Source organism: Pagrus pagrus (assembly GCF_965226575.1).
Source record: "Pagrus pagrus genome assembly, chromosome: 4".
In the NCBI taxonomy this organism is placed as follows: domain Eukaryota; kingdom Metazoa; phylum Chordata; class Actinopteri; order Spariformes; family Sparidae; genus Pagrus; species Pagrus pagrus.
Window position 1 is genome coordinate 33,526,636 of NC_140188.1, and position 22,669 is coordinate 33,549,304.

Here is a 22,669-nt window from a genome sequence, read left to right on the forward strand (position 1 = left end):
TCACTTGCCGCGGGGCAATTGAAGGAGCGAATTGTGCCGGGGGCAAGGGTTCTATCGAGGTGGTAGGCAATGTCAGCGCCGGTGCACATTGCCCCTCCCCAGCACCACAGTCAGCTGGAGGAAGAGGGGGTTCCCTTACCAAGGCCAACAAGTCTTCTTCGTCCGACAGTTCATCAGGCCTGACTGGCAGACTGGTGGCTGAACTGGTCGAAGGAGCAGAAGTGTTGTCCAGGGCAGGCAACCCGGCCAGAGCTTTAAGCAGAGTGCGATGCACTCGTTTGACCTTAGCGAGGTCCTCTGCTGGTGCCACTGTGTACACCGAACCATCTCCAGAGGGAGCTTTAACCACCTGATGTACCACCTGGTTCCACTTATCCTGAATCTTGTGTCGGCCTTTCCAACCAAATTCCCGCAACAACACTAATTGGCCTTCTGCCAAATGCTCTGACCGCACCGTCTGATCGTGGCGTTCTTTCCGGCGCTGGGCCGCGTCCTTCAGCCGGTCGCGGACACCCTCGAAAGCCAGATGAAGCCGGGTCTGATGTTCCTGGACCCAGTCGTTAACCGAGCCACTAATGGGGTCCTTCACTCGCCCCAGCAAGAAATCGACTGGAAGTCTGGCCTCACGGCCAAACATGAGGAAAAAGGGCGATTCTCCTGTAGATTGGTGTGGGGTGGTGTTGTATGCGTACAACAACTGTGGCAAACAAGAGTGCCAGTCACGTTTTCGTGATGTTGGTAGAGTGCGCAGCAAGTCGTGCAGGGTGCAGTTAAAACGCTCGCACTGACCGTTACCCGCTGGGTGGTACGGTGTAGTACGGGATTTTTCAATGCCGTACAAACAACATAGCTGCCAGACGAGGGTGCTTTCAAAGTTTCGGCCCTGATCGGAATGCATCCGTACTGGGACGCCAAACTTTGAAAACCATTCAGTGACAAGGACATGAGCAACAGTAGAGGCCCGTTGGTCACGGGTAGGGATAGCAAGGGTGTATTTACTAAACACATCGGTGAGGACGAGGACGTTCTCCAACCCATTTTGGGTTGGCTCCAGCATGGTATAATCCATCGCCAAGATCTCATTTGGCTCCGAAGCCAACAGATGTCCCATAAAGCTACGGGCAGGTGGCCCACCATCCTTGGCCACTAAGCACCGTTCACAGGCCCGACACCAATCTCTCACGTCCTCAGACATCCCTGGCCAGTAACACCGTTGACACTAATACCCCCAAGTCGGCGTCCATCGGTGGATGCAAGCGGGACAACGCATCTGCGTTAGTGTTGTTTTTGCCAGGCCGATACCGAATTTCGAAATCGAACGATGCCAACTGTGCTGCCCAACGCTGTTCCAAGGCTCCAAGTTTAGCTGAGGACAAATGGCTAAGAGGATTGTTATCCGTGAATACAACGCACTTGTGGCCCAACAAGTACTCACGGAATTTCTCCGTCACAGCCCATTTTAATGCCAAAAACTCCAGCTTCATGGAGCTGTAGTTGACTGGGTTACGCTCTGGTGGTCTCAGGCTTCGGCTGGCAAATGCTATGGGCCGCACTTTCCCTCCCTGCTCTTGTGCGAGTACAGCGCCCAGACCTCCGTGACTTGCGTCGACCTCCAAGATGAAGGGAAGGGAGAAATCGGCGTACGCAAGCACGGGGGCGGTGGTAAGGTTAGATTTTAGGGCGTCGAAACTCTGCTGATGCTCTATCAACCACCTTTCTGAAACACGGGGTTCAGACCGCTTGGCCTTTGACCTCTCAAGCTCAGCAACAAGGCGATGGAGAGGGGCAGCCAGCTTGGCAAAACCCTCCACAAAGCGGCGATAATAACTTGCGAACCCGAGGAAGGATCGCAGCTCCAAGATAGTGGTCGGGGGCTGCCAGCTGGCTACCACCTCCACTTTGCCGGGGTCAGTTGAAACGCCCTGGGCTGAGATGACATGCCCCAAATAATGCACTTCTTGCTGAAAAAAGGAGCATTTAGACAATTTGGCCTTCAAACCCTCTCGCTGTAGCCGCTGCAAAACCACTTCCAGTCTTTCCAGATGTTGTTGGAAGGTGGACGAGAAGACCACAATGTCGTCGAGGTATAACAGCAGAGTCCGACATTGCTGGTCCCCGAAAATGCGCTGCATTAGCCGCTGGAACGTACTAGGTGCGTTACATAACCCGAATGGCATTCTGTTCCACTCGAAAAGGCCGAAAGGAGTGCAGAATGCCGTCTTGGGGCGGTCAACTTCGGCGACCGGAACCTGGTTGTACCCGCTGGCTAAATCCATGGTGGAAAACCAGCGGGCACCAGTAAGCGCGTCCAGCGACTCCTCGATACGAGGAAGCGGAAAAGCATCTTTCCTGGTCCGGCTATTGAGTTGTCTGTAGTCTACGCATAGGCGTAGGCTACCATCTTTCTTCTTGACCAAAACAGTTGGCGAGGCGAATGGGCTGCAGCTCTCCCTGATAACCTGCGTCTCAAGCAACTGATTGATATGCTCCTTGACCACTTCATAGTCTGATGGTGGTATGCGCCGATAGCGCTGGCGAATTGGTGCGTCATCCAAAAGGGGAATTTCATGGGAAATTAGACTAGTACAGCCTAAATCGCCCTCATAGGATGAAAAGACGGAAGCATATTTCCAGAGAAGAAGACGCGCCTCATTCTGTTCGTCAATGGGCAAGGCGGACAGATCCACCGCACCTATTTGGTCCTGAAGCGTTGGAGTCGCGGCTTGTGATGCCACTGTGGCCAAGTAAGATGGGACCTCCTTCACCCCAGAGGGCAGACTCACTACATGAACCTCACTCAAAGCACCGACGACTGTTCGTGGGTAAAGCAGCACATCGGAGGATCCCACGTTGACGACTGGGATGTAGGCGGTGCCACCTTCGACTCTAACCAATGCTGGAGAGGCCAGCAGTCCGGCAGGGAGGCCCTTCTCCAAAGGCTCAAAGAGTATAGTAGTCCCAGAATACTGGGCTGAACATGTGGCTGAAACGATTTGCATTGTGCCACCAGAAATCCGACAAGCCTTCTTGCCAAGAACTTTGACTCTGCCGGTGACCTTGAGAGGAGGATCCAAGGAGGTTCGGTGGCATTTCTGCAGCGCCTGCACCACCGATTGTGGTGCCCCTATGACCGTGGGCAAATCAAACAAGGCTTTGCCATGTTGCCCAAAAAGCGTGCTGTAACACCTGCGTAGGATGTTCATCCCCAAAACTCCAGGGGAGTAAGGTGATCCACCCACCGGGGGGTCCTTGACCACCAGTAACCCACACCCTGGCAACGATCTATCGCAGAGTGTGACTTCAAGCTCCAAGTACCCGAGATATGGGATGGGCAAGCCATTGGCGGCTTGAAGTTGCAGCCACTGGCAAGGTTGGAGCTTCCCCTGCACTCCAGCCTGAAAGTGCTGTCGGAAGAAGCTTTCCGAAATAGTGGAAACCATTGATCCTGTGTCCACTAAACAAGGAATTTTCACTCCCCCCATGACTACGTCCACGTGCGGACAAGCAGAAATTAGCTTAGCTCCCCCCTCAGTGCCTGAAATGTCTGATGAGCCGGTGGTTGCCCCCCCCGAACTTTGGCTCCACAGTTCGGTGGGTGCTAGTTTCCCAGATGCTGCGCGGGGCCTTGCTGCCTACTCGGCCTAGAGGGAGCAGGCGCAAGGGACCGGGGATGAGGAGGGCCACGCGCCCCCCCGCACTCCCTGGCAAAATGGCCAGGTTGATGACACCGCCTGCAGATTAATGGACCATAGGGAGGAGGGTGATTACGCTGAGAGTTATTCTGCAGCTGAGAAAGAGATTCGGTGAGTCTGTTTAACTGCTCCTGTTGAAGCTTCAACATCTCCTTCACTTCCAGCAATTCAGAAGTTGAACTTGAGCTAACCGCTGGGGGAACACCCTGAACACCGTACTGCAAACCCATGACTGAGGGGACTGAGTGGCTACGGCCGCGCGCACCCCCTGGTAGCCCCTCCCGCTCCCACCTGATGGCCTCTGCCCTTACCTCCAGGAGGGAGGCTGCAGGCTGTCTGCGCACTAACTGTTTTAGCTCTCGTCGGAGGGAACCATCGGTGACATATTCGACAAACTGGTCGCGCATCAAAAACTCGGTGTTTGGCATGTCGCTCGGAGCCTGTTGTTTTATGGAAGCCATCAAGCTCATCAGAGCAAGGGAGAACTCTTGGAGCGTCTCCCCTTCCTGCTGTCGCCTTGAGAAGAACGCCTCCTGCAAGGCAACATAGGAGTCGGTACAACCGTATAGCTCTCTCAATACAGTAATAATCTTGGCCGGGTCGCTTCTTTCTGTGGTCGAACGATATTTTATCTCCTCACGCGCTTCTCCCTCCAAGTGGTCAAAAAGGAAAAAGGCTTGATCAGCTGTGGACAGGTGACGGGCCCTCATGCACGACTGAGCTTCCTCAACCCACTCTTCTAGCCCTAGGCCTGATCTACCCCTAAACACAGGACACTTCCTGTCTCTAGGTACTAAGATAAGTCGCTCTGTCACAGAGGCGCTAGAAGGGGGTGGTGCTGAAGGAGGTTCGCAGGCAATGGGAGGTACAGAACTAGGACCAGGCAAAACTTCCGCCTGCTCCCTCTGTAACCTCTCATTGTCCGCCATCAACTGAGCTACTAGGTCCCTCAACTCCTGCATCTCTCCCTCCATGTTTTCTGCTGCTGAGATTTAAACTACGGACACCAATATTATACTTACAAAGAAGAGACTCACTGCTGCTTCGCCTTTAACTCACACACATTCGCTCACACCATACACTCTGCTCATCCAACTGAAATCAAGGGAATGAAAAAAAACAAAATATATATATACCTAGATAAGGAACACACGTCTCCGCCTCAAGTGAATTGATCCTGCCGACAACGCCAAGTGTGGCAACACGAGGGTGTTTACTACTAATGTACTCAATACCGACAACGCCACCTTGGGTTAGGGCCCAAGGACCCGTACTAAAGGTAAATTACTCTATTATAAAAGGACACAGATTGGTTCATTCAGGGAGAGCAGGAGACGTGGTTCAATTATTTTGATACAAAATTTTATTATTATTAAATAGACATGGTTTGGCACTGTAAAAGAAAAGAAAAGAAAGAAAAGAGCCCAACTTAAAGGGGGGTACAGGCTGAGGCTTACCGGCTGGAGGAGGGGTTTATCAGGGGAGTGACATCCAAAAGAAAAAGGAGAGCACCCCACTCATACAGCAAAAATGCGACGTGCAACAAAGAAAATCTTGAACAGGGATCACACAGCACACAGCACACAAGGGATCACCACCACCCAGGGGAACCACCACCACCAATACCGGCCTTCAGCACTAGGGGAAGAGGAAAAACACAATTAGGAGGGCCCACAATTATGAAAAACCAAACTATTTCATAACATGTGCCAACAAAATATAAATAATCAATAGATAAATTAAGTATTGAATTGAATTAATTATAAATCAATCACACAACAGAAATCAAAGAGTCTCTGGCCAGAGATATCAACGTATAATAATTAAATCGATCTTAACACAAATAACAGGGGAGCTCAAACATTTCTTGGGAAATTCCCTCCCCAGACGAAAATACCAGAAACTCCCAAAAATAAACCAATTAATTACCCCAAAGAAAACCACCCAAACTACTAAGAGATTACCAAAAGGAATTCAACCATTAAACAGAAGATAAACAAATAAACATCACCAAACCTCAGCAGACTGTCTTTAAAACACAAACACACGCACACACACACACACACACACACAGCAGCACCACAGGTAGCAGCAGTATGTGGAGCCAGTAGCAGGAAGCAGGCTGATCGAAGGCGGCCGACCAAACCAAGCCGTCGGAGCAGCGACAGCAAAGCAGCGGCAGCAAAACAATGACAGCAAAGCGGCAGCAGCAACAGTACAGTGACAGTTCAGTGGCGAAGCAGCAGCAGTAGCGTAGCAGTGGCCCAGTAGCAGTGATTGCGCAGCTGCGCTTACTTAGCTTAATTAGCGTTAGCAGCCATAACTCCGGTTATCTGTCCGGGTGTATTGTAGTCCCATCCAAAGAGGGAGAGGTGCGAAGAAAACATGCCCAGCAGGGGAAGACAGCCACCATGCAGCCCACAACCAGCCGACTGTTAGAGGGAGAGGAGCGAAAAGGGAGCTTAGCACCTGGCTACAGCATGAATGACAGAAACACATTTTAACTCACCAATGCTCTGGTTGACAGCGGCGAACAACCGCAGATAATCGCCACACATAAAACACGGACTAATCTACACAAAACAGCATAGCAACGTGCGCCTACCTGTGCTCAGCTGCTATCGGCGAGTCCAACGACCCGGAAGTGGGCGGGCCGAAGAGGCAGGAAGCGAGAGGTCAGGAGGGAGGACACGGCCTACTTTTATCCCCTCTGTATGAGCCACTATTGGCTAATAAGCCAGAGTGGCGATGGTGCAGCAAAGCTAAGGGTGCAGTGATGCCTCATACCACTACATTTATAAGACTTAAAAGTGGACTGAGGGACACCCTAACGTCTGACAAAGTCAGGATCACATCATCTGCGTACAAGCCTATGGGGCTGTCAGATGCGCCACCCCCGATGCCAGCAATCTGAGGACAAGATCTAATGGAAATAGCCAGGGGTTCCAAAGCGAGCGCGAAGAGCAAAGGGGAGAGGCTGCATCCCTGTCTGGTTCCGCGGTGCAATAAGAAAGGAGGAGATCTGTCATGGTTAGTCAAGACCGTAGACTTGGGGAAAGCATACAGCATTTTTAAAAGAGTCATAAATTTGTCGCCAAAACCGAACTTTTTGAGGGTCGCAAACATGTATCTCCATTCAATTTGTTCAAAAGCTTGCTTAGCGTCTAATGAAATAACAGCAGAGTCTGATAGATTGGTAGAATACATAATGTTTAGTAAACGACGAGTATTGGAGAAGGAGAATCTATCTGGGATAAAGCCCGTCTGATCTGGGTGGATTAGCGTGCCAACATGTTCGCTTAATCGGTTAGTCATAACTTTGGCAACAATCTTTTGGTCGCTATTTAGCAGGCTTAAAGGGCGATAAGACGCAACATTAGTACTGTCCCTATCTTTTTTCAGAAGAAGGCAGATGTGAGCATCATATACACTGTTAGGAAAAATTCCATCTTTCACAGAGCAGTTTATCATCCGAAGAAGAAGAGGGGCAATTACATCTATATGTTTTTTATAGAATTCTATACCAAAGCCATCAGGGCCACAAGCTTTACCGTTGGGAAAGGAGCGAATGGCCGTTTTTATTTCCTCTAGTGTGAAATCAGAATCCAATTCTAGCTTTGCGGCTTCACTAAGAGCTGGAATGTTCAATGAATTGAGAAAATCATCAAGGTCGGAGTCAGTGGGCTTAGATTTGGAGGTATACAACTGACTGAAAAAGTCAAAAAATCTGTCGTTAATCAGTTTAGGATCAGTTATCAGTTGTCCAGTGGGTGAAGAAATTTTGTGTATTGCCCTGTCAGCCTTTACGCCTTTTAACTGTCTAGCAAGTAATTTGTCAGGCTTATCTCCTAGCTCAAAGTGCTTTTGCTTAAGTTTACGAATATAGTTTCCAACCTGTTCTCCCAGCATCTGATTATACTCATATTTTATCTTCAGGATGGCGCTAAGGGTGTCTTCATCGTTTGTATTGCGATAAGTGTCCTCCAATGCCACCAACTCAGCCTCAATAACTGCAAGACGCCTCAGCCTAGACCTTTTAGTGGACGATTGATATGAGATGATGTGACCTCGCAGTACCATCTTAAACGACTCCCATAAAACTGCATCAGAGAATGCCCCATTATCGTTAGTGAGCAGAAAATCCGAAATCTTAGCCGAAATATAATCCTGAAATGCTGTGTCTGAATTCAGGGAGGGATTGAATTTCCAATTGTATGAAGGTGTCTGGAGGTTAAAATGGATTTGGACTGAAAGAGGAGCATGATCGGACACTAAAATACTATGATATGTTGAACTGAGCGTGTGCGAGGCTAGTTTAGAGTCTACTAGGAAGTGGTCAATTCTGGTAAAGGTACCATGTACAGGAGAGAAGAAAGAATATTGTCTCACAAGAGGGAGCTGGAGCCTCCAAATATCGACCAAATCAAACGAATTCACCAAATCATTGAGAACTGGCACAGATTTCAACGTTGGGGCGGCTTTGTTGGAAGACCTATCCAGCTGAGGGTTGAAATAGCAGTTAAAGTCGCCTCCGATGATTATGTTATGAGTATTATATTCAGCAACAAGATTAAAAACTTTACAGAAAAAATCAGGACGATCAAAATTGGGGGCATAGATGTTTAAAAGAGCTAATGGGAAGGAATTGATTGTACCAGTAATGAGGACATATCTCCCACCTGGGTCTGTTGTTATGGAGTTGAATACAAACGGGATAGTTTTGCGGACAAGGATGGCAACCCCCCTCGCCTTAGAAGAGAAAGTGGATTGGTACACTTGCGACACCCATGACGATCTCAATCGTCTCTGATCTGTAGGTTGAATGTGGGTCTCCTGCAAAAAAATGATGTCAGACGACAAGGACTTTAAATGTGAGAATACCTTTCCCCTCTTAAGAGCCTTGCCAAGACCTCTACAGTTCCAAGACGTAAAAGAAATAGGACTCAATCCCAACTTGGCCACATGACTATCCTGCATTTAGAAAACCAAAGAACAAAAAATAAAGGCTGACATGACAAACTTGACAAGAAACTGGCAGTATACACACAAAAAACAAAAAACCCCAAAACATACCAAAAGCCGCAATGAGAACTAGGCGGCACTACCCTCTATCCGTCGTGGAGGCTGCCGGGTAACAGAGACGGCTAAACCGTACAGCAATAAGCTGGCCTATACTAACAGCACCATGAGTACCTCCAAAATGAGGAATAACAAACAGTAAGGTGCACCTACAGGAACATAGTAATAACAAACAATCGCTAAAGCCCAAACTGGAAGTGTGTGGAGGAGTGGCATTTAGGTGGGTCCCTTATAGGAAAGAAAAAATAAATGAAAATCGCACCAGGGTAAACAAGGCTGACCTGAACACTTTAAGTAATTGGTTAAAAAAATCCTGGTGGGGTATCAATACCATGAGAAACGAACAAAAATGGCAAGTATCATATCTCACTCCCAGCTGAAAATTATAACACTAAGAATTCAACACTTGGACATTGAGAATGACAAAATGCTAAATCACAACATCAGTAGCGACACTGCATAAAATGCAGGAGATAGACATCCGTATGGAAAGCTTTAACAGTCATGTTTTGTCAGTCAGTGAGTTAGCAAACCATTCAGCATCCGCTGGTGAGTCGAAGATTTTCACTGTGTTGTTGTGGACAACTTGGAGTTTGGCAGGAAAACGCAGGGAAACATTTAGCGCCGGCATCCATGAGCTTCTTCCTCATGGTGTTGAAGGACTGGCGCTGGGATGATACCTCAGCCGTGTAGTCGGGGAATATCGAGACCCTCTCACCGTGGAACTGCAGCGGGGCTTGTTGGCGGCTGAGCCGGAGGATACTGACCAGGTCGCTGTCGTTGTGGACTCTTGCAATGATGATCCGCGGACGCTCGTTGGCGAGTGGCTTGGGTCTCGGGCTACGGTGGGCCCGATCAATTTTGAAGGGCCTGGTAAAGTTGTCCCGGCCAAGAAGCTCCGGTATCAGCCGCGACACAAACTCAGTTGGGCAACCATTTTCTTCACCCTCTTTAATGCCCACAATCCTGATGTTAAGCCTACGGGAGCGACCCTCCAAGTCATTCAGTTTAGTTTTGAGGAGCCCGTTAGCCACCGTTAAGTCTTTGCATGTTGCCTCTAGCACTGTGATGCGGCTATCGGCAACTGAGAGAGCCTCATCCATGTCGTTCAGGCGGTGTTCGGCTTCGCGGTGATCTTTTTGGAGGGAGGATAGGCTTGTTTCGATTGAGTCAAGGCGCCCCTCCATCGACTTCTTCAGGTCATCCACAAGCGTGCAGATCTTGGCGAGCTCGACGCCGTGGCTAGCGATAGCAGCTAGTATAGCATCGTTGTTAGCAGCAGTCGGGTTCGCCTGGGATGCCTCCTTTTTGCCTTCATCTTTCTTAGGCATAGTGTAAAAACAAAGATCGGCAGATTACGATGCAGAACGGTGACAGGGCAGCGGAAAAGAAAAACGTTCATGTGTAGTAGTTTAGTAGGAAGATGGAGGTAGCAGCACGGAGCTCCGACAAAACACGTCTACTCCATTACAGCGCACGAGCGCCCCCCCCCCATGCAGTTTAGCTTTAACTAAGTTGAAGGCAGCTCAAAGTTTTCTGACCTCGGCGGGGAGATCCGGAAAAATATGAACAGGCGAGTCCCGGTATAAGAGCCATCCTTTGCCTTTCGATATGCCCAGGATGCGCTCTTTTTTGGCAAAGTAATGCAGCCGTACAAAAATGGGATGAGGGCGCTTGCCATCCTTCGGTTTAAGGGCCGAGGACCGGTGGGCTCGATCTATAATCACGGGGGATGTGAAGTTTTCGGGACCCAGTACCTCCGAGAAGAAATCTGCCATGAAACGAGTGCCGCTGGCTCCCTCAGCTCCCTCCGGGTCTCCGATGATTCTTAGATGTTGTCACCGGCTCCGGGACTCGAGGTCTGTACATTTCGCCTGTAGTCACTTCAGTTGCCGTGATTGTGATTCATTCTGACGGTCCAGTTGTGAGATCTGCTGGCAGCCTGCTTCGCCGTGGTGTCTGCGTGGTCTTGTCGTAGCTTTCCTATTTTGTCCTTGAAGTCACGGCGCAGTTTCTGGCTGTTGGTTATGGTCTCTGCCCGGAGAGCCTCAATATCGCTGCTCAAGTCCTGGCGAAGGGCTGCAATTTCAACTTTAATCCACAGTCCTGTTCACAGCCACGCAATCAAGTTTGTATTTCTTGCTTCCTCTTTAATGAGTGATTTTTTGTTTGTAATTGTTGTTTGTCTGAGATTCAAGTTGAAGTTCTACAGCCATTTGTTTGCCTCCGGTGGAGTGCCTCTTTTCGTTTCATCAAGAGTTTTCATAAGTCAGTCGTGAGTGTAGTTTTGTTTATAGCCTTTTCCTCCGGTTGGAGTGATTTTCTGTTCATAGTTTTTTGTAGCCGTTTGCGCCAGTGTAGTACAGTGTACTTTTTCTTTGAGGTCCTTTTGCCTCGATTCTGTTTCTGTTCTGTTTGTTGTTACTCAGCCTACAGATTTAGATATCCTGTTTCGTAGCCAATTTGTTTAATCACTTTATTAAAGTTCAAGTGACGAAAACCAACTCTTGAATAAAGCCTGCTCCAATTGCTCATAATCTGCTTCTGAGTCCTCCTTCCCTGTCCAGGCCTGACAATTTCAATGCTTGCAGGGTTAGCAGTACCTCTTTCGCCATCTTGTAACTTCTTGTAGCTGAGCTTTTTCCACGCTGTTTCACTTTTCTCTGCTCTTTCTCGCGTGAAGTATGGTTATATCTTGCAATGTCGAGTTTAATAAAGGGTAGGTTCTGAAATAAACGTTCAATTCACGATTGGGATGTTATTACGTGTTGATATAAGAAGAAAATATCGGGAGCGGCAGGACCTCCGTCTACTCCATTGCATGCCGCTACCGGAAGTCCTCTATGACTGTTTTTGATTTAAATTCAGGATATTGTAGTGACTGGAGGAGTACTAGTTACGGACAGTGAGGGCTAGGTGGCGCAATGACTCATGGGAGTGTAATGTCAAATACTCTTGAGACTGTTATTGTTCAGATATGTTTAGTTTTATTACTTTCTGTACATGTTCTGAGTGTTGTCGTTGTGTCCTGTTATGTTCTAAGGATGTGTGTGTTAAATTGGCATAAACATATAATAATAAGTTTTACATTGTGCCACCATGGCCGAATATGATATAGCGGGTAATGGCGTTCAGTGAATGTTTGTGTTTAATGTTAAAAAATCCACGGTCTTGGAGCTGTGCTGTGGAAGTGGCACAGGATCTGCGTTGCACTTAAAAATCTGTCTCATGAGACTTTCTTTCTACAAAGCTCGCCACAATATATTTTGGTTATGTTTCTCTCTTCAGGTGAAGCTCTGTCTCTACCTGTCCTGTCCTGCTCTGTCACATTGAGAGCAGAGTCTCTCGTCCTCTGGCAGTCAGCTCTGTCTATGGTGAGCCTTCATATGGCCAGGCTGTGTTCAGTGAATCAGTACATAGTCAAAGCTTTTTTTAATTTAGCAGTATTTATTGTACCCAGGTAAGTAGGCACTGTGAACTGTCTTTGGAGGGCCAGGTGACATTGTAACTTACTCTGTGTTTCGGCTGTTTCTTTCCAATATGTAATATATCTTTGAGGTGTTACTATTCCAAGCCTTAGAATCAGCTGAATGAGGAGATTCTTCTCTGGCTTCAGCTCTTGGCAGAGGTTGTGTGATGGTATGTCTGGGGGTTACTTGAATTTAGGTGACTGTAAAATTGAATTGCTATTTTTTCATTTTCAGTATTACGGGTCATTGGCAGAGTTCCCCACAGATTGTTTGGTGTCTTTCTCTGGACCTATAGGATGTTCTTACAGAACTTGGTGTGGAAAGATTCTATGATTGTTTTGTCCCATCTGTCAAATTAATTACTTAGTTTTGTCCCCCTGAATTCACTACCATAGTGAATAATTGGTTCTCGTAAAAACTGGATATTTTTTAGCCAGTTTTTAATTGGAACGTAGACTTTAATATTCCTTTTCATTGCATTGAAGCCATATCGAAGCAATGTATGTGATATTGAGGCCAAGATATGTGTAGTTGTTGTCCAAATAGCAATTGTGTCTTCATCTGAGTTCTGGATGGTTTCTGGACCATCATTAGTTTTTATTGTGTTGACGTGTTCCATACTCATAAAACCTCCTAGTACTAGCACAAATTTCCCCGTTTGCAGGACTAATACAGGAATTCTGAATTCGGATTACTAAGAGTGGCTCCTACTCAGCGCCGCCCCTCCCTAAACGCAGAACACGTGCTGTGCGTAGGGCCCCACGATCCGTGGGGGGCCCCGTTTTGCGCAAGGGGACGCATTCTCTGGAAATGCGCAAAGTATGCGCATCGCTGCTGTGAGGCGCGCGTAGAGCACCGAGTCAGCCCGAGGCAGGAGAGAAAAAAAAGAGACGAGACATGTGACACCGCACACGTTGCAGCAATGATTGACAGCACGCAGCATCTGACCAATCAGCGGTCAGATACGCCGACAGGCAGTTGGATGCAGGTGGAGAGATGGCGTCCAAACGGCAATATGAATCAGGAGCAAGCAAAAGAAAGACAAAGTCTAAACAAGAGGAGGCTCGTGCTTCACTTGAAGGTGGGTATGTTGTTGAAATAAAAAAGAAAACTTTGTGGCATAAACAGCCCAGCTGCTAGCATGCTAATCATGAGACAGAAGAGAAGATAATTCTGTCTAGATGTGGACTGGAGATTAAATTTTCCAGCGGCCCTGATTATCATTTATTGAATGTCTTGTTAACTGTATCTACATTCACCTCTGTTGAAAAAGGAGTGGTTAACTGACCAGTTGGTGGTCGTATGTTGGCTCAGGTTTATAGCCTATCAATCTATGCTATCAGTAGAAGTTTTGGGCTATTTTTATGGAGGTAAAATGTTGCCATCTCTTGGTGAATTTAATTCATAACAGTATAAGATTAGATAAGAAAAATTAAGATAATCCTTTATTTGACCCACAATGGAGAAATTTAAAGCGTTGCAGCAGCAAACAGCAGTACTTAGAACCTAAGTACAAAATGTAAAAATCAAATCAAATCATAATGAATATTATTATTAGTTGTAGTCGTATTTGCATTAATTGCATTTTAATCTTTGTGAGGCTAGTATTTACATTAATTTCATTGTGTAATTTACCATTAAGACCAAAACAAATCTTAATAATCTGTTTGTATGATGGATTTCTTGTCATAACAGGGTCCATGCTGAAGTTTGTTACCAAGGGTGACACGGAGCCAGCGGCCAGTACCTCACAAGGGCCATGAAGCACCATGTCTACTGAAGCAGCCTGCATCTGTAAAAGGCTTGTTCCATTGTTGAAAGAGGCTGTTCATTTGATTTGTTCCTACTAATAAAGATTGTAAACCTAAATGGCATTTTGTGATACAATCATTTTGTAAAGGTAGGGGGGGGGGCCTCAAAATAAAATTCTGCTTAGGGCCCCAATTTGGCCAGGGGCGGCCCTGCTCCTACTGATGACATTTTAAAGAAAATTCTCAGAATTATGATGTTTTCTATGAATTTTTCCTTACAACTACAGCAACATTACTAACGAAAAAGGTTATTCACAAAGCATTTCGGTCTTTAAGAGAGCTCCTCAAATTAAAATCTGTTAGGAGTAGAGAGGAGGACTTTGAAGACTTTTAAGAGTTTCTTAAGCAGAGGAGGAAATGGTGGAAAAACAAAGAGAACGGAGAAATATTCTCCAAACGCTGAATGACGGTGACTCAATGAAACACTACAGTCCGTCTCATAAAAAATGCACTCACATCTCCAGTCCAACACAACAACACTATAACAGCAGAAATTAAACAGATATATCTAGCCACTTTAAAAGATATGTAAAATGTAAAAATATGTAAAAAGAAAAAACTATGAAATTGCAACCGTGACGCCATCAATAAAGTGATCACACAAAAATATTTCAACAGAATTGCAGTCTCCCTCTTGTTATATAACACTCCTCATTGGTGTGCTCCCTTTAAAATGGTTTTGCAAGCTCTCCTGCAAACCTTCTTTAGTGGGTGAAAGCAGCAGTGAGTCATCTGCATACAAGAGACCCCTGAACTATGTGCCATTAAAGGTGAGGCCAGGTGCTGTGGAATGCTCTAATTGATTTGCCAATTCATTGAAATATAGGTTAAAGAGAATTTGACTGAGATTGCAGCCCTTCCTCATTCCTTGGTCCTGGGAGACGAAAGCTGTGTTTGTTTCCGGTCTTCAGAGCACTTGCTTTTTGTTTTTTATACATCTTCAATCAAATCATGTGTTTCTCCCAGAATGCCATTTCCATTAGTTCACAGAAAAGGCCCTCATGCCAAATAGAATCAAAGGCTTTTCTAAAATCAACAAAACAAGCATAGACCTTTCTTTTATTCATGTTGAATTCTTGATCAATTAGTGTGGAGGGTAAATATATGATCTGTTGTGTGGGAATTTGGAAAGAACCCAATTAGGCATTTATATGAAATGTTGAGGTCATTAAGAAAAGTGACAAATTGCTGATTATGCTAAATACTTTTTCCACAGGTGTGTTCCCTTGCTTTGCTGGTTTACGTTGTTCTTTGAAGGGAGTAGCACACCATTGTACAGGATCTAGTTTCTTGGCATTTTCTCACATGAAATAGCCTCTTCATTTCTCAGAACAAGGACAGACTGCCGAATTTCAACATTCAAACCAGCAGTGTTACTTGCGTTGTTGCACTTCCGTATTTGAGTTTATAGTGAAGTGTAATAATTATTCCACAAACACCTTTCAGTTGTAAAAATATCAGCCAACACAAATCTTAAATCAATCCCCATTGAGCGTGGTGCCATCATCACATTCCCTGTCCTGGAGTGCAGTGGACAGGGCCGGACTCTTTGGTAACTAACTGATCCAGTAATTATAATTGATGGTAGAAATCCAAGATTAAATCAAAAAACATTAAAGAATGAATAGCCTATGGTTCATGTTTGTACGAAAGGGCTGTGGAGTGGCACTGATTAAGAGGGGTGAGCGACGGAGATGGGAGGCGGACCCGCGGCGCGCATCGGGAGCGAGCGCATGTGGAACAGCGCATGTGCGACAGCAGGGAGAGCTGATTGGACAGAGGGAGAGCTGAGTGGAGAGAGGGAGAGCGAAGGCTGCCAGTCAGAGACTAATTGATTCACCATCATTGTGTGCGTGTGTCTGTGAGACCTGTAAGTCATATTATTTTCGTTGTCAGTTCACTAGTGCTGTCTTCATTTTATTAGTTGATACTTATTGGCACCTAGCTTGTTCTTGCTAGCTAAAATGCACATGGTTGTTGTTAATTGATTAGCTGGTGATAGTTGTCCGTGTGTATTTGTATTTAAGCTAATGAGTGCATTGTTTATATGTTAATTAGTTACACTGCATATATTATACGGAAATGTGTGTGTGTATCACATATATTTAAGCATATGAGAGTGTGTAGGTGTGCATGTATATATACGTATGCATATGCAATGTGGGCTACATAATGGTTTTTATTTCTCTTGACAGAACCACACACACACTGTTAATGCCCATGTTCTGTACTGTTGCTCAATATCATTAAAAAGTCAAACCAAAGAGAGTTGTCAGGATCCGTGTTTTAACAGACACACCTGGAGCGAAGCTGGAAATCAGAATCAGCCACACAAAAAGAGTTTATACAGTCCTTTATTACAGCCCTCACCAACATTGAGGTCCTTTGAGCCGGATCTCTGGCCTTTACTACAGGATAAGGATGGAACATTATAGTAGTGGAGCCCGCCCAAAGAGGGATAGGCATCCCCCACGTTATCTAGATGATTACGAATTGGATTATCAGATGGGTAAACCACGAAATACACATAACTCGAGCACAGTACAGTACAAACATGGGCGAGAAGAGGATGAGTATTGTCAACTGGAGAGAGTAGCCGAGATGACCTCTCTCACTCATTATAATCACTCGCCTCATCCACTCCGAGGGAAGAGATATCATGAAGAGCAGTATAGCCCCTACATATCCCATCAGGAGTTGGAGACGATAAGGGAGGAGAGCACGCGGCTTCATGAAGCTCAGGCAGCCATGCATAGGGATTTTGAGCAGCTTCATTCACTCAGAGGAGAAGTGAGGTCGCTTGTGGACACCGTACACAGCCTCCAGGAATCCAAAGCAGCTACAGTTAGTCATGCCCCGGTAAGGTCCCTTAATCAACAGCCAGGTCCAGGTGAGTGGCCTAACTACCTACCTCTACCTGCTCATGCTCCACCCTCAGCCGAACAATATGATGAAGAAGAGGAATGGCCAGAACCCCCATCATGGCAAGAGCCCGAAGAGCAGCCACAACGGAATAGTGTGGCAGACCTCCTGGACAAGGTGATGCACGAGCTCCAGGAAATCAGGTTCAGTACCTCCTCCGTATCTGCGACCCAGAGCAGACCAGCAGCTGTAGGTGCTCTTCCTCTGGATGGGGAACTTCCATACAAGGTTGGCCTACTCCCTAAGCTGCCAGGTTATGGAGAGCCTCAGTATCACCCTCCACAGTCCAGCTCCACACCACTACAACGCCAGCCGGGCCTGCAGAGTGCTACGCCAAAGTGGGCCCCTCCTCAACCAGAGTGCCCCAGGCAAGATGCACCTGCCCATATTCCAAGGCCTGCAGAGCCACCCTACAGGCAGTCCTACAGTGACCCCTCACGAGCGGAGTCAGCTTACAGGGGGCCCAGGCCGATTATACCGAACTTCCACCAGCGAGACCCAAGTCAGTTTGCACTAGAGAACCTGTTACCAGCTGATGCAACTGAGCTCTTCAAATATCAGTCTATCAGACCACCTAAAGTTGGAAGAGGCGTGTTTAGTGGCTGATTCCTACCTTCACTCCCCCACTCCGTATTCAGACACTATGGCTGCTCTGAATGTGAAGTTTGGCCAGCCGTACCAGGTTGCACTGAATAAGATAGCCAGTGTTATGAACTCACCTGATATCCGTCGTGGTGACACTGCCACCTTTGAGAGGTTTGCCTTACAGGTTCAGTCGCTGGTGGGAATGCTGAAGACCCTGGGTCCTTCAGGGGAAAGTGAACTGAGATGTGGATCACACGTAGCGCGCCTACTCAGTAAACTACCACTAGAAGTGAGGTCAGACTTTAGGCGCTGTATGTTCCACAATCCAGGAACCACGTACACGCTCCAGGACTTAGCTGATTGGCTCCAGTATGAGACATGGTGTCAAGACTTTGATGGCACCACACCAAACAAAGGGCAGAAAGAAAACCAGGGACGGAGGTCAGAGGGACGTCATGGAAACCGTACGACATCTGTCTTCCATGGAGCTAAGGAAGCAGAGGGAAGAGGAGTGACCCCCTATGCCCCTTCAGAGAAGAGGAATGCTAAGGTAAAGGTAAAAGGTAAAATAAGGCTAAGGTAAAATTGTCCTTACTGCGACAATGAAGCCCATTACCTCAATCAGTGCTCAGCAATTCAGAAGCTGAACAAAGCCCAAATCACTGAATGGATAAGGGCCAACAACAAATGCTGGCGCTGCGGACGGTCCCATCAGGCTGCACAGTGTACCCTTAAGAAGCTCTGTGGCCTCTGCCAAGGAAAACACTTGCAAGTACTTCATGAGGTTAACAGCAGGGCGCCTAAGGAGGAGTCAGTGGAGACTAGTTGCCTCGTAAACACACCCACCGAGGTACTCTACTTAGATAGACCAACTGACTGTAACCGCGTGCTGCTGAAGGTGATTAAGGTGATCCTGCGAAACAGTAAGCGCACCCTTGACACGTATGCCATACTGGATGACGGGTCAGAGCGGCCGATGCTTCTTTCTGCCGCAGCAGAGAAGCTGGGTCTAGAAGGGATGCCAGAAAATCTCTCCCTCAGAACTATTCGGCAGGATGTCCAGATCCTCCAGGGGGCAGCTGTAGCGTTCAGTGTATCTCCTGCCTCACAGCCCAAGAAGAGATTCCGCATCAATAGAGCTTTTACAGCTACCCAGTGGCTAGTCTGCAAAAAAGGTACCGGCACCTGGCAGGTCTCTCCCTACAGCAGTTCGAGAACGCCAGACCACTCATCCTCATTGGTGCGGATCACCCACATCTCATTACCCCCGTTGAGCCAGTGAAGTTTGGTCCTCCAGGTGGACCAGTCGCTATCCGGACTAGACTGGGTTGGACATTACAGGGCCCGGCACAGATAGTGGAGCAACAACTACGGCCACAGCAGTGTCTCTTGACGTCCACAGTTCCTACTAACACAGAACTCCTCCGAAACGTCGAGAAGTTGTGGCAGCTTGATACACTGCCATACAGAAAGGAGAAAGAAGTGACCCGGTCCAGACAGGACCAAGAAGCGGTCACTCTACTTGAAAAGAAGACTACACGTGTGGATGTGAAAGGAGTACTTCGCTACAACACACCACTCCTCCGTAAGAAGGACATGCCACACTTCCAAGCCCCTAGGGAGGCAGCAATGCCAAGCCTTCGAAGCACAGAGAGGCAATTGGCCAAGGATCCTGAGAGGGCCATGGCGTACAAAGCCGAGATAAAGAAGTTGGTCGATGCAGGCTCCGTCCTCAAACTACAGCCCAGTGCATTCAATCAAGATGGAGAATGGTGGTTCATCCCGCACCACATGGTGAGCCACAATGGGAAAAACCGCATTGTGTTTAACTGCTCATACCAGTTTAAGGGCTTGAACCTCAACGAAGCCCTTCTGCCCTGACCGACACTAAGTGCATCACTCCTGGGGGTGCTGCTTCGTTTCAGAGAGCATCCTGTGGCCGTCAGCGGAGACATCAAGGGGATGTTTCACCAGGTCTGTCTCTTACCTAAGGACAAGCCTCTATTGCGGTTTTTGTGGAGGGACTTGAGGAGAGAAGATCCCCCGGATGTCTTCGAGTGGCAGGTGTTACCATTTGGCACCACTTGTAGCCCATGCTGTGCTACTTATGCCTTGCAGAGGCATGTTTGGGACCACAGTGAGCCTGGAGACGGTGTCAGGTTCTCAGTGGAGCGATGTTTTTACGTGGACAACTGCCTCCAGAGCCTGCCGACCCCAGAGGAGGCCAGGGAGCTGGTTGATGGGCTAAGGGCCCTCCTAGCCTCCGGTGGATTTGAGCTGCGTCAGTGGGCCAGCAATGACCCCAGCGTCATTGGTCACTTGCCAAAGGAGGCCCGATCAGATAACCTGGAGCTCTGGCTCACCCAAGAGAAAGCAGATGTCCCTGAATCAGCCCTTGGGCTCAGTTGGCACTTCCAGTCAGACACCCTGGGGTACAAACAGCGGCCAGTGGAGTGTGGAGTGCCAACCATGCGGAATGTGTACAAGGTGCTGGCAGTCACATCCGCAGAGGTGGAGCCCCAAATTCAAGACGCAGACAAGTGTAACACGTGGAAGGAGCTCGTAGCGATTACTGCGCAGGCGCTTCATGGGGTGGCGGGTCAGTCCAGCAGTCCTACGGCCACAGACTACCTGAAGGCGGAGACCCTCATCTTCCAGCGAGCCCAACAGGACAGCTTTCCAGATGAGTTGCGTCTCTTGAGAGCCGGTAGACCTGTTCTAGCTAGTAGCCGCCTACTTACCTTGTCCCCAGAATTTGACGAGTCAGACCGAGTAATCCGAGTGGGTGGAAGACTACGGAGATCTGAGGAGCTAGAGTACGCCACCCTGCATCCGATCGTTCTAGAGCCTAGTCACCCTGCGGTCAAACTCCTGATACAGGATTATGACAGCCGTTTGTGTCACCCTGGCCCTGAGCGGGTGTTCGCAGAAATCCGGCGTACCTTGTGGATCCTCAGGGGACGTGAGGCTATCCGTCGACACCAATGCACCTGTACAGAGTGCCATCGGTGGAAGTCCAGACCTGTGGTCCCCAAGATGGCCGACCTACCAGCTGCTCGCCTTCGCCTCTTTAAGCCAGTCTTCCACTCCACGGGCATGGACTATTTTGGGCCGTTCCAGGTGAAGGTGGGGCATCGACTGGAAAAGAGATGGGGGATAATCTTTAAGTGCCTCACCACGCGTGCAGTGCATGTAGACCTCCTCACAAACATCGATGCCGACTCATTTTTGATGGCCCTGAGGAGGTTCATTGCCCGCAGAGGGACCCCAGCAGAGTTGTTCTCAGATCAAGGGACTAATTTCAGGGGAGGAGAGAAGGAGCTACGAGAGGCATTTGCGGCATTGTCTCCGGAGCTACAACAGAGCCTTGCCAAGGAGAAGATAGCCTTTCACTTCAACCCACCTGCGGCTCCTCACTTTGGAGGAGTCTGGGAGAGGGAGATCCGCTCGGTCAAACAGGCACTCTATACAACCGTAGGAGCTCAGGCACAGGCTGAGGAGGTGCTTAGGACGGTGTTAATCGAAGTGGAGGGCCTTTTGAACTCCAAGCCCTTGGGTTACATATCATCCAGTGTAGCCGATCCGGACCCTGTGACCCCAAATCTTTTATTGATGGGGTGGCGAGATGGGTCTCTTCCTCAGGTAGTGTATTCGGCTACTGAGCTCCTCAGCAGACGCAGGTGGAGACACTCTCAGATCTTGACAGATCATTTCTGGTCAAGTTTCATCAGATACTATCTCCCTGGCATGCAAGCGCGCCAGAAGTGGCACGCCACCCAAGTCAACCTCACAGAGGACAAGGTTGTCATGCTGGTAGACCCCCAGCTACCAAGGGCACTCTGGCCTATTGGACGGGTGATTAAGGTGCACACCAGTGCGGACGGTCGGGTGAGGTCTGCTGATGTGAAAATAAAGGATAAGATCTACACCAGGCCTGTTGCCCGCCTGGTCATCCTCCCAGCCATACCTGATGATGACAATTAACTCGCACCCCCTCAGGATGGGTAGCCCTTCGTAGGTACAAATAGCTACCGCTATTTGGGGGTGGCTGTACGAAAGGGCTGTGGAGTGGCACTGATTAAGAGGGGTGAGCAACGGAGATGGGAGGCTGACCCGCGGCACGCATTCGGAGCGAGCGCATGTGGGACAGCGCATGTGCGACAGCAGGGAGAGCTGATTGGACAGAGGGAGAGCTGAGTGGAGAGAGGGAGAGCGAAGGCTGCCAGTCAGAGACTAATTGATTCACCATCATTGTGTGCGTGCGTCCGTGAGACCTGTAAGTCATATTATTTTCGTTGTCAGTTCACTAGTGCCGTCTTCATTTTATTAGTTGATACTTATTGGCACCTAGCTTGTTCTTGCTAGCTAAAATGCACATGGTTGTTGTTAATTGATTAGCTGGTGATAGTTGTCCGTGTGTATTTGTATTTAAGCTAATGAGTGCATTGTTTATATGTTAATTAGTTACACTGCATTTATTATACGGAAATGTGTGTGTGTATCACATATATTTAAGCATATGAGAGTGTGTAGGTGTGCATGTACATATACGTATGCATATGCAATGTGGGCTACATAATGGTTTTTATTTCTCTTGACAGAACCACACACACACTGTTAATGCCCATGTTCTGTACTGTTGCTCAATATCATTAAAAAGTCAAACTAAAGAGAGTTGTCAGGATCCGTGTTTTAACAGACACACCTGGAGCGAAGCTGGAAATCAGAATCAGCCACACAAAAAGAGTTTATACAGTCCTTTATTACAGCCCTCACCAACAATGTTTCTCCAAATACGATTTTAGTTTTCATGTAGTGTACACACTTGGCTGTCAGGCGCACACAGCGCACTGGAGACCACACAGAGTGCACTGGAGACAGCGCACAAGATACTTTCTCATGCTCACGAGTAAGTGAGCACGAGAGTGAGCACGAGAAAAGTACCTCGTGCGCATGAGAAAAGCATCTTGTGCTCACGAGAAAGTATCTCGTGGGCATTTAAATAAGGGCCACCTGTTTGACACCAGTTTTTTCACAGAATGATTGACCTCACTTTCAATTAATGATTCAATTACACAGAATCAGCAGCATGCTTGTCATGACTGTTGGG